The sequence below is a fragment of the Cygnus olor genome, chromosome 1 (assembly GCF_009769625.2).
Source record: "Cygnus olor isolate bCygOlo1 chromosome 1, bCygOlo1.pri.v2, whole genome shotgun sequence".
Classification (NCBI taxonomy): Eukaryota; Metazoa; Chordata; class Aves; order Anseriformes; family Anatidae; genus Cygnus; species Cygnus olor.
Window position 1 is genome coordinate 172,766,502 of NC_049169.1, and position 12,072 is coordinate 172,778,573.

General features: G+C 35.7%; 1 long non-coding RNA gene across 3 annotated transcripts; it reads right to left on the reverse strand.

Annotated features, from left to right (window-relative positions):
• Nucleotides 1-751: 751 nt before the first annotated feature.
• LOC121063566 lies at nt 752-4,530 on the reverse strand. 3 transcript variants are annotated; one of them, XR_005816062.1, is made up of 5 exons: nt 4,439-4,530; nt 3,310-3,478; nt 2,098-2,145; nt 1,166-1,346; nt 752-1,036 (listed from the first exon to the last, which is right to left on the reverse strand). It is a non-coding gene; the product is annotated as an uncharacterized LOC121063566 (long non-coding RNA). The 3 variants fall into 3 exon arrangements; XR_005816063.1 differs by lacking the exon at nt 2,098-2,145; XR_005816064.1 differs by lacking the exons at nt 752-1,036; nt 1,166-1,346 and adding an exon at nt 1,758-1,973.
• Nucleotides 4,531-12,072: the final 7,542 nt, after the last annotated feature.

Here is a 12,072-nt window from a genome sequence, read left to right on the forward strand (position 1 = left end):
GGGCAGCACAAGAAGTTGAAAATACTTTACTTACTGTAAGCACTGCTCTGCAACACTACAGGCTTGGGGAAGAGTGGCTCAAAAGCTGTGAAGAAAAAGGATCTGAGGGTGCTGGTCAATGCTTGCCAGAACATGAGCCAGCAGTGTGCCCAGGTGGCCAAGAAGGCCAACAACATCCTGGCTTGTATGAGGAATAGTATAGTCTGCAGGACCAGGGAGGTGATCTTCCCTCTTTACTCAGCTCTGGTGAGGCCACACCTCAAGTACTGCGTTCAGCTTTTGGCCCCTCACTACAAGAAGGACATTGAGGCCCTGGAACCTGTCCGGAGAAGGGCTATGAAGCTGGTGAAGGGCCTGGAACACAAGTCCTGTGAGGAGCCGCTGAGGGACCTGGGGTTGTTTAGTCTGGAGAAGAGGAGGCTCAGGGGAGACCTTATTGTTCTCTACAACTACCTGGAAGGAAGCTGTGGAGAGCTGGAGGTTGGCCTCTTCTCACAAGTAACTAGTGATAGGACTAGATGGAATGGCCTCACATTGTGCCAGGGGAGGTTTAGTTTGGAAATTAGGAGACATTTCTTCTCAGAAAGAGCAGTCAGGCATTGGCATGGGTTGCCCAGGGAGGTGGTGGAGTCACCGTCCCTGGGGGTGTTCAAGGAAAGGTTGGACGTGGTGCTTAGGGACATGGTTTAGTGGGTGATATTAGTGGTAGGGGGATGGTTGGACTAGATGATTTTGGAGATCTTTTCCAACCTTAATGATTCTATTTTAATTAGAAGCATTTTACTCCTCTACCTTCCTGAAGGCAAAGAGTCACCAACACACTTCAGTACTGTTCCAGTGATTGCAGACAAAAACATAGCTTAAGAGGACACAAATACCAAGTTTCATAATTGTATACCACAATGTCAAGTAAAGAAGAGAGAGAGTTGTTTAACAGTCATTGTGTTAGCCCACACTTTAGGAGATAAAACAGTTTTTCTTCAGTTTTCCTGTGTGATGTCCAAGCAAGTCATTCATATTCTCTTCAGAGCACCATCTGTAAAGTGGGATGAACAGGTTTTGTTACCTTACAGGAATACTGAGCATATTGGTACATCATCTATACAAGTAGAAGTGTGATGCTTTAGATGAGATACAGCCTCTCTGAAATTAATTTAGACAGCACCTGGTCCAGAGATGACTTGTGACTAGCCAGTCCAGAATGTTGGAAGAGCTAGTACATAACTGCCTATATCTGCTTATACAGGCATGTTTAAATGGACATTCTTAGCCCATTGCAAGTATTCCCAAAGTCACATACAGTCAATCAATTTTTGTTCTCTTTGTTCAGTTTATCTATCAGAGATCTAGAAGACAAAGAAAATGGTATCATGAGAAGTCATCAGCTTACAACAAATGATGCAAACTTAAATTTCTTTAAATATAGGTATAGCAGCTGTAAGGAAATATGGTAAAACTGTTTAACTTTTACATTATAATGGTCTCCAGCTGAGAACAACCACCCATTCTACCAGATCTAAAACAAGCACCATGGTTCTCTCTGTCAGTCCTTCTCTTTTTTTCAGAAAAGCACCACAGCTGAAAAGGAAGGGTTTCCAGAACTGCTGTCTCTACCTCAGCATCTCAGGATTTTAAAGGAAAAGATTCTGTTCTTCCAGGATATCAGTGGACTGCTTTCTAGAGCATAAAAGCAATGTAGAATAAAAATAACTATATTAGATTACATTTTAACATGACCCTTCATTAAGGGTCAATTTCACATGATCTTTGCAAAGCAAAACTTTGGGAATATGTTATAATAAATCTACTGTTACACAGTATTAGCTTTTTTTTTTTTTTTGGTGTGTGTATGTAATTTCAGAGGATCAATTATACACTATTTTAGGATCATAAAAAGGAGGGAAAAGCATTTTAACAATAATCCAGAACCATGTATGTCGTGGCTGCCTCAGGCTTACTAGGTCAGCAATTGCCTGAAAAAAAACCATCACACAATAAAAGTGAAAGATAAGTCAGAGGAGAATTGAAATAAAATAAAAAAAAACAGAAACAGTCATAATGGACAAATATGATTGGCACAAGAGTGCACTAGAATACCTCAGGATGAAGACAACCCTTAAAACAGCAGGAAGCAAATTACACCATCTGTTCAAAAAAAACAAACAAACAAACAAAAAAAACAACCTACCTTTAGGGCTGCGCGTAAGCAGTGTCTCAATTGCCTTTTTCAGCATGTCTATTACTGCCCCAAAAATGCTTTAGAAGAACAGCCCACTGAGACCTATAATATCTAGTCAAGAGTAATTATTATAAATGCATCTGAAAACAGTTGTTTTCAAAATCTCACCATGTATTTTCGATGGTATCTCAGAGTTCTAACTCTGATGTCAGAACCTACTAAATTTTAGACAAGCAACTTCAAATAAATTTAAGGTATCTGAGTATTTACAAGTCATATATACAGATGATACAGCAATGCCAAGAAAAGTTTGATAGGACTTTAGTCAGGGTTTTTGCAAGAATTAATTTCTTCCAAAGTTCAAACCAACACTTAAGATTCTTTATATACCAATATCTAATCTATGTACAGTATATAGTTGAAAATTAGACTTAAATTAGGGTAATAAGCTATTTAAATAAAAATATACAGAGAAGAAAAAATAGGGAAGAAAGTCTTTTCACCAGCTCCCACAAGAAAATATCTGAGAAAGAGCTAGGTAGAAAAATCATTCCAGATCTTTTTGTTGTTGTTGCTGTTCATGCTTGAAAGCTTAAAAAGAGTATAGATGAAGGAGTTATCTTCTTAGGCAGAAATACAACTACTTTATCTTTGGCCTGAATCACAACATGAAATTCCTCAAACTATTTGGCAGGCTACATATGAGGGCAGAAATGGGAAAACACACACACTAAAGTGATCAATGTACCTATACTAAGATATTGAAATCACAGCATCCTACCTCTACATGGATAGCTGGTCTCATCTTTGGAGTTCTACACAGTCCTGTAATACTGTACCATTGTTACTAGCCTTGAGCTTTATATTGAGACATATATATATGTATATATATATATATATATTGCACAGTCTCAGAAATAAGGCTTGTCAAGCCTGCTGTGTCTGAACTTATCTTGACCTGCATACAGCTGTGATTTACTTAATTTAGCTGTGACAGAGGTTTTTCTAACTGACCAGGTGGTAATGGCTACTTTCTTTAAATTGTGTTTATCTTTTTATAGTACATACATAATTTTATATAGATAGCAGTAACAAGTAGTTATTATATGTAGAACAAAATATGATTGTACCATAATGATGCAGTCTGCATCATTACGCACGCCTTGAGAAGTGAGGACACAGGTTGCAGAGCAGAGGACTGCAGGCTTGGCATGATGAGGGCTGGTGCAGTAGAACCCACAGCTATGAACAACTCACCCATGACCAGTTACGGTAATGCTGACCAGAGCTGTACGAAACCTAAGGGTAACAAACAGAACCATGATATTTAACATACCTAGAAGGCTCCACATATAGTGCTTTTGAATGTAATATGGTGCCACAGACAAATGAAGAAAGAACAAAGGCTTAAAAGTATGTTAGAAAATATATTAAAATGTTAAAATTAAAATATTAAAACATTAAAATGTGTATGCTACATTGAAGAAGAACCCATTATCATGAACACTCCGCATTCTTCCCAGCAAAGTTCTTCAAGTGCTTGTTACTCCCACTATGAAAAGAATGAAGCCACCGATCTTAAGACCAAAAAGAACAGGGAGGCATCCATACTAATAACCTGTGAGTACTGCATACCACAACCACCAAAAATATCTAATCACTTCTTTCTATATGAATTAGGCAGTTATAGCTCCGAAATTATACATAGTATTATTTCACACTGCACATAATGTAGGTTTCTTGATAAAAAGGGAGCCGGAGACACACATCCATTTTTCTAAATAAAAGGACATTTTTAATTCAAATGACTTCTGATACTTATGAACATTTATTTTTATATTGATTTAAAACAATTTTAAAGAATTTTTAGAGTGGTGCTAACCATGAATTTTAAAACATTTATTGCATAAATAAACTAATAGTTTCAATTTAGGTCATATGTCTTTTCAGGAAAGTAGTGTTAGTGCAAATATATCATTAACAAACAATAAGATGCTAGCATAAGAGTTTCAGTACTTCCTTTAAGTTTTTCTTCTGTTTCTTTCTACACCAAATGAAATGTCACTGTTTGAAAAATGTAAATAATTGTTTTAATTGTCTCTAGAAATAAATATATATTAGGAAATGTGCATGAAGTCTAGCAATAAGATTTATATCAAATGTATTCCTTACTGAACTCCTCCCAGGTATCAAGTATTTTTTCTCTCAAAAAAAATAAAAAATAATTAATAAAAAAAAAATTCAAGGCAGCTACTTAACCTCTTATTGTAAAGATGTACTGGAACTATAGCAACATTCCTCCTTGAACCTTTTTGGTTTTCCAGTAAAAAGGTATCACAAATCCATTTCTCCTACTATTTTACAATAACTACATACAATTTCACATAGCTTTTGGCTGTCATTTATTTATTGAGACTATTTAAATTGAGCTACAACACCTGTTTTTCGGTTGGGTCCTGCTTACATCCAATTTTCCAGCTGAGTTGATTCAAGCCCTAACAAGATCAAATTCATTCTGTGGTCATCTGTGTTAAAGCAATACCCTTTTCAAGCTTTTCACCTTGTCTACCTACCACAAAAGGAGAGTCCAGTATGCTTTTGGCTACTTCTCAAAATAAAATGCCAAATGAGTGTTCCTGTTTCAATAAAAAGTGAAATAAGTTGCTAATTAAAAAATAAAAATACTCCTCAAAGTATGTTCTGTTGACCAAAACATATAAATCTCATAAAAATTTATGGGCTTACATGGAAAACTATCTCTAAGATATTGCTAGGCTCCTGCACATAAACAGACTGCTGGCAGCTAATCTCTCTGATTATACAAAGATGGAATTATAGTACAAATTACTGATGGGCTCATTGGCTTGAATTCCCCACTTCAAAAAGTGGATTCTTGCTTTTATATTCTGTGACAAATGACCTACCTAGCTGTTCACCCATGCAGTGGAACAAGCTCAGAAGCTGATAGAACTATTGGTACTGGTGAAACTTGATTGTGAAAAAAACCTCATTCATCCTGACTGCTAGCAGATTGTCTCAATATAATTAATGTTATGTCCTCTCTGTCAGCTTTATGCTTTGCTTTCATTCATCACAGCCTTAGAATATGAGAGAAAGAAAGAAAGATTGGATCAGACTTTGGTGGGGAGCCTTCCAAATTTTCACAAAATGAACACATATAATAGTTAAAAGATAAAATTAAAACTAATATTAAAATTAAAAAAGATAAAATTAAAACAGTGAAATTCAGTGAAATTGAGGATGTCCTTCCTCAGCCTTATAAACTCATATATTTTTAAACTGTATGCAAATTTATCTAAGAGTTACATAAAAAAATATTCATTGGAATTGAAGAATATTACATAGAGACCAGATTTTCAAAGTCTCATGTGCCTTTTTGATATCCACTGAGTATTAAGTAAGGACTCAGATTCCATTCAATATGGAAAAGAAATGAGCAGGTACTCAGAGGCACCTCAGCAACATATCTGCGAACAATAATGGAGTAGTATTGGTGGTTTGCTTTTTCATTGGCTTATCATTTTTTTCTTTCAGAGTGGAATTTATTTCCCTCTTCCTGTTCCCTACTACTCTTCTTATTCATATAAAAATGAAATTAAACTTCGAGTTTCCAAAGAACTTGAGGTTGACATACATTCATAAGTATTTTCTGCCACTTAAATAACAATTGCAGTTGATCAAGGAGGAATTTTTAGATGGCCTCAAAGGACAAATACAGAAAATAATGCCAATAACTTATTGAAAATTAAAGACTTGACAGATAGGCTATGGTAGATACAAATTTGTTTGTGTGATCTGAATTCTTTTTATTTATGATAAGAGCAAGGAACTGGGGATGGAAAGAAGATTCCCAGGAAGACAGTAATTTTTTTAAAGGTTGGATAAAAATCTATATGCGAGAAGTGTGAAAGCTGCATATAGATAGGCTAGAACTACTTTTTTTTTTTTTTTTTTTTCAATTTGGAGTACCCTTAATAATATGCTTTATGTTTTGATTAAAAAGATGTACTGCTTTGGCCCACAAAGATTATACCAGTCATAGTGTAAATCTGCTTTCTGAGTGGCACAAAGGAAGTTCATGCTCCCATTGTTGAATTTCAGAAGCTGAGAAAAGATATTCTCTACTCTCTGATCTCTCAAACTGCAAGCTTTCAGCAGTCTGTTCAGCCATGAGAAATATCAAAGCTTTAAAGAAAAATTGTCCACAAAAAATAAAATAAAATAAAATAAAATAAAATATAAATGTCAAGCAAAGCAACTACACATGGGTCATTCCAACCCATATAGTTATTTTTAATAGTTATTTTAGCCCTTCAATATAGTTATTTTTAAAGCTTAAGGGCCATGATCCTCTGAAAATGAAGCTTAAATAATGACTCAATTCTCACAATATATTATCTCTCCAAAATACATCTTTGGCTTGACTCATTTTGTAACTCTTTGAGTCAGTAGGACTTCTTGAAGGAAGGGTGGAAGCTTTTTAAGATGGTATCTGGTAATGATTAGTCCAAGGAATTTTAGACAACATTAAACTTATTTTGCTTCTATTCCTTAACACTCTGGTTATAAACTTGATTCCTAAATGAAAAATTCCTAGATTATTTCCCTTTGAAGGAATAGCAGTGTCATAAACTACTGGAAGCAGAATTGTTGGCTCTGTACAGCAGACTTAATTTTCTCCATCACTTTTACAAAATTAATTGCATTTGCATGTGTATCTACAGCACTATTTGTGAAGAGTGAGGTCATACACCTTTGTCTCCTTCACTTGTTTAACTGCTTCATGGCATGTCTTTGGCTAGCAAATTGTAGGAACATTGTGTGATGGCGTGCTCCACCCACACCTTCCTAACCTTTATTTCCTGTAACCCTTCTCAAGCATTAACCACCAGTGGCAGTCATGATGGCTGCATCCGGCTTAAGCAGATAACCATCAGCAGCAGTTGTGGTGGATGCCATCTGGTCGTGATGGCTGCAGCCAGACTGATAACGCACACTAGCCAAGGGGCTAGTTGAGCAATGTGCTCACCTAACCACTGGTCAATATCTCCCTCAAGCCAAATTTGGAAGAAACTAACATCTGCAGTTGGTATGCAAATATGACTGTTAGTCAACCATCTTACGCCATAAATAGTGAGCACCCCAAGAGTCCGTTGAGCAATTCTATATGATAGTGGTCTGAAAAACAGGATCTCCCCTTGGGCAGGGACTCCTCTCAAGGTTATGCCTGCTGTAGAGATCCTTTATGCCTTGATGCCAAGAAATTCCTTGTTGCTACAGATCCTTGGTAAGTGATTAATAGCTGGATAAACTTTGTAACCTTCACTAAGATTATATTTTAGACTGAGTGTACACATGTAATCTTAAGACATAAACCATTGACAAAGTCTTGGACTAGGATTGGATCCAGCTGCACCTAGGCTCCCTACCTTTTTGGTTCAAGGAATTTAGAAAGCAAGAGGGTCCATTCCAAACCTTGTGAGTCAACAGGAGTGTCTCTTCAACCTTTAAACATAAACTGTTGACCAAGTCTGGGACTAAGTTTGGATCCAGCTGCTCTTAGCCTCCTCTAAGAAGGAGTTTAGAATGCAAGGGGGTCCACTCTGAACCTCGTGACTCAATGAGACAGTCTCCTGGATGAGTATATTTAACCCTATCTTCTATCCCATAAATGACTGAGTATAACTTGCCATCAAATCTTGTTAAGGTGCTATTTACAATCAGACTTTGTTAAATCACTATGTTATACCAATAAACATTGCTGCTTCTCTGTTGTGAGTGAAGTGCATTGCTCCCATTTGCGATACATTGTCCCATGCATTATTTGTAAGTAAAATGGATTCATGTCATAACACACACACAAAAACAAAAACAAAAACAACAAAATAAATAAATATTTTTTAAAAAAAAAGGAATAAGATGTAGAAGAACTAAGTGATAAGTCCAGAGGCACAGGAAGTGGGAAGTGCGTTACACAGCCAGAAGTTGAATTGTGATCTTTTAGTACAGTGCAATAGTCACAACACCACACAATCATATTTCTTCAGAGACTCTCAGAAAAGTAGACTCTAATGCAAGAAATTCCTGTTATGTAGAGGGATATTTCTTTGCATATATATGTTTGTTTTGTTTTGTTCTTGTTGTTGTTTGTTGGTTTCTTCCCTTCTTTCTTTTACATGTGATTTCTTATCTATTCAGGTATTCATTCAAATCTATTTTAGCCCAGAAATTAAATTACTTGGTAGTTTTAGTAAACTCAGAGAAGCTGAAAACTTATATAACACAGATTCCATTCTTAAGGGAAAACTCAGATAATTTCATGACCAAGCTTCACTTGATATTACATCAAACTATGAAAATGAATTGCATACGATTCAAAAGCATGCTATAGTCAATGATCTGAAATCCATAGATGGTCATGTCTCATACTAAGCTGGGTTTTTCTGTTTGTTTGTTTTCAGCTGAAATTGATATCTCAGCAAGTACCAAGATCTGTATCTAGTCTTTTGTCAAATGTTGTCTAAAGTCAAAAATTTGGGGGAAAAAAAAAAAAAACATAACCACAACTGCAGATCCTATGTGGTAGACTAAATTGCACAGCTTGCTTTCTTCTTTCTTCAGCTTGCTTTCTTATTACTCTTGAAAAATGCCAACCCGAATCACCAATTCGTAATTAAACTCAGGCATATTCTATACAGTTTCAGTTTGTTATGTGAATATTTCACATAGTTGCCATAAATATTAGACACAATTTACTGTCATCAAACAGAAGCATAGAGCTCTCAATGCCTACCAAGTAAGTCTGTTAACAGAGTCCAGGAATTCTGGTATTTCCTCTTTGTTCTGAAATAAGAAAATATAAACTATATATAGCCCATTAAGTAGTATTTTTATTTGTTTTTAAACAATATTAATAACTTATAGTATCACATTATTTTGCAAGTTGCCATCTTCAGTATAAATTTCTGCTTCTCATTAATTCAGAACAATAGGATAGGCAGAAATTACAAGGTGAGGTGTTACCACAAAAAGAATTCACTGGGGGCATCATATGCAAGATCTAATGACAATGGCAAGTTGAATGGTAACAGTTGGTTTCAACAGTGAAAGTATATTAAAGTAAATTGAACTGATTATTTAGGACAAAGCAAATGGTATTACTTATCAATCTCATGTCATTCAGTTTTGTGGATGTGCTGAAATTATACTTAATATTCAACTAACCATGTACTTGACATCTTGCCTCTCTCAAACAGAAGGTATATTCTAAACACATGTAAAGAATTAATGGTGAAGAAATGACTACAAATGCAAAAAAAATGTGTGTCAATGACACTACTTCCTTCAGGAATTCATTACTTGGGGAAGAATGCAAATGTAACTCAGACACTTATTTAGATAAGGAATGATGTTAAGCAAGCAATGGATGGGAGTGTGCATGTGGGGAGGGAGTCTAGAGGCAACTGTAACCGTTAGCAGTATGACAGTTTAAGTTACTTATCCGCTTTTCACCATAGTGACAAGACTCACTCTTTGGTTTCTCCTGGATTCAGGATGGCTTCTCAATTCGGAGATTAGGATTCAGAAAAAAACATTATTTCTAGTTGTCAAAAAATCTGACAGCCCTTCCAAGGAGATACAAGAGTTGCTGCTTTGGTGTATGATTCTTTGTTTTTGTTCTTGCAAACTATTTTATCCAACACTGAAAGTCATTTCTCAAAAGTTATTCTGTCACTTACTGCTAGTCCTATTGTCTACCATTTGCAGCAAGAAAGTTCATGTGCTTGGCAATACATACTGTTTCATTCACTTTAACACCTGTCTTCAGAAGAATGCTAAAATTCTTCTGCACAGAATATGTGCAGAACATAGCTTGTAAGATTCTGTGTGGAAAAAAGCTACATTATATGGACATCTTTACTAAGTGAGCCTGGTCCATCTGCATAAAAATAATCAATCAAACAAACAAACAAACAAAAAAATAAAACCAGACTGACAGCTTCTCCTGAACATTTGACTGACCTTCAAGAAGAACTTCTCTGCTTATTCTCTCAAGAAAATGTTTGTCCATGGTTACTAATTTTGCTTATGGGATTTCAGGTGGCAGTGCAAAAGGATGAAGATCTGTTCACAGCAGATGGAATCTCTTGTGCTCTCTAATTCCATGGAAGTCTTAAGAATGTATATGTAAGCTCTGTAAGAATTACTTTTATTTGGAAAACTGTAACAGACATTTTTATAAAAGCTTATATAACAGTTCTTCATTTTTCCTTTTTTTTTTTTTTTTTCTTCCAGAACTCTACCTGGAGATCCTAATCTAACACACTCACTCAAGTAACACTGAGATCAATACACTTTTTAGCTGAATAAGGAACACCAAGTTTGAAGAGGAGGTGCATTCATAAGTCATGGAACAGCTTCTTTATAAGGAGCTGTGAATCATACAATGGATTTGCTGAACAGAACTCATATTGCTGTGGATGAAGAGCTGATTATTCCTGATTATAAATCAGATAATATTCGGCAAGGATAATTTCAGATTTTACAGATCAAAAAGTCATTAGGGGTTAAAGATAGAGTTTAAAAAATGATAAATGAAGTATCCAAGCCAAGAAATGACTGGATAGTAGCAGTTCCTACTCATATGATGTGACTGACTAAATCTAAGTACGTATAAGCAGTCCACAAAAAAATGAAAAATAAAAAATAAAAAGCAATAACAACAAAAAAAAAAACCCTGACTGTAAGTACATGCTTAAAATACTATAGATACTAGCTCAAACTACTATAGGCTACAGATCATGCAGAGCTGATCTATCTGTATCTCATGCCATATGCCAGTTTCTTTACTTAATGTGCACTAGGGAACAGATCTTTTAGAGTTTAAGTCCTCAGCACACTTTTATCAGCTTATGGTGTGACCATTACACAGTGCATACAACAACAAGAAACTATTTAAAACTAGCTGCACTTTCTTTGTAATGATAACCAAGGCAACAAAATGTGGTGGTCCTAGATTGCACAAATGTGAACCTAGATCAGCAAATGTATGTTAATAAAGACCTGCATCACAATTTTTTTTCTCCCCACATCGATGTATATCTTTAAACTTATGTGTCTAACTTTATGATAAAATATCAGTAAGCATAAACTACAGGCTTTATGCACAGTCTGCTATAAATCATTTAGTCAGGTCATTGTAATACTCATCTAACTTTAACTTTGGACAGTTTACTGAGTTAGTATTGTGTCCCCCTCTTTTAAATGTCTACATCTGAGCTAGTTATCCTACATGTTCTTCATAGTTAAGAGTTGAAATAGGATAAGATAAAGCATATCCTCAAAATTACTTTGTTTCTCCATTGACTACAAAGGGAGCTTAGGATGACTAGCTTAGATACGGTTGTCTACATTCAATCAGATGAATCTTTTTCTAGGTACCTGAATTAGCAGCCCCATTTCTGCTGGTCACCTGTAAAGAGAGCTATGGCTAGAACTTAGTGCCATACAGGACAAATAAGAACCAAAGCTTGACCAGGGTGTTCTGAACCATTTCTTAATCCACTCATTTTGCAGAAAGCCTTACAGGGTCTTTATCTCAGGCATCACAAGTTAGATAGTGAAGGCAGACAGTGCAAGTGTCCACCCTCCCAGCAAATTAGGGGGAAACAGCTAATTTAATCTGGCATTGATTTAGAGCAGCTTTTATGAGTATATAAAGCCCACAGAAATTTAAACTCTTATACATAAACATGGAAACATAGAAATATTGGCTGTAAGGAACCTCTGTAGTTCATCCTCCTACTTGAAGAAGGACTATTACCAACACTAGATCTAACCCTTATCTGCTTATTTAAGTCATAAAAACCTCC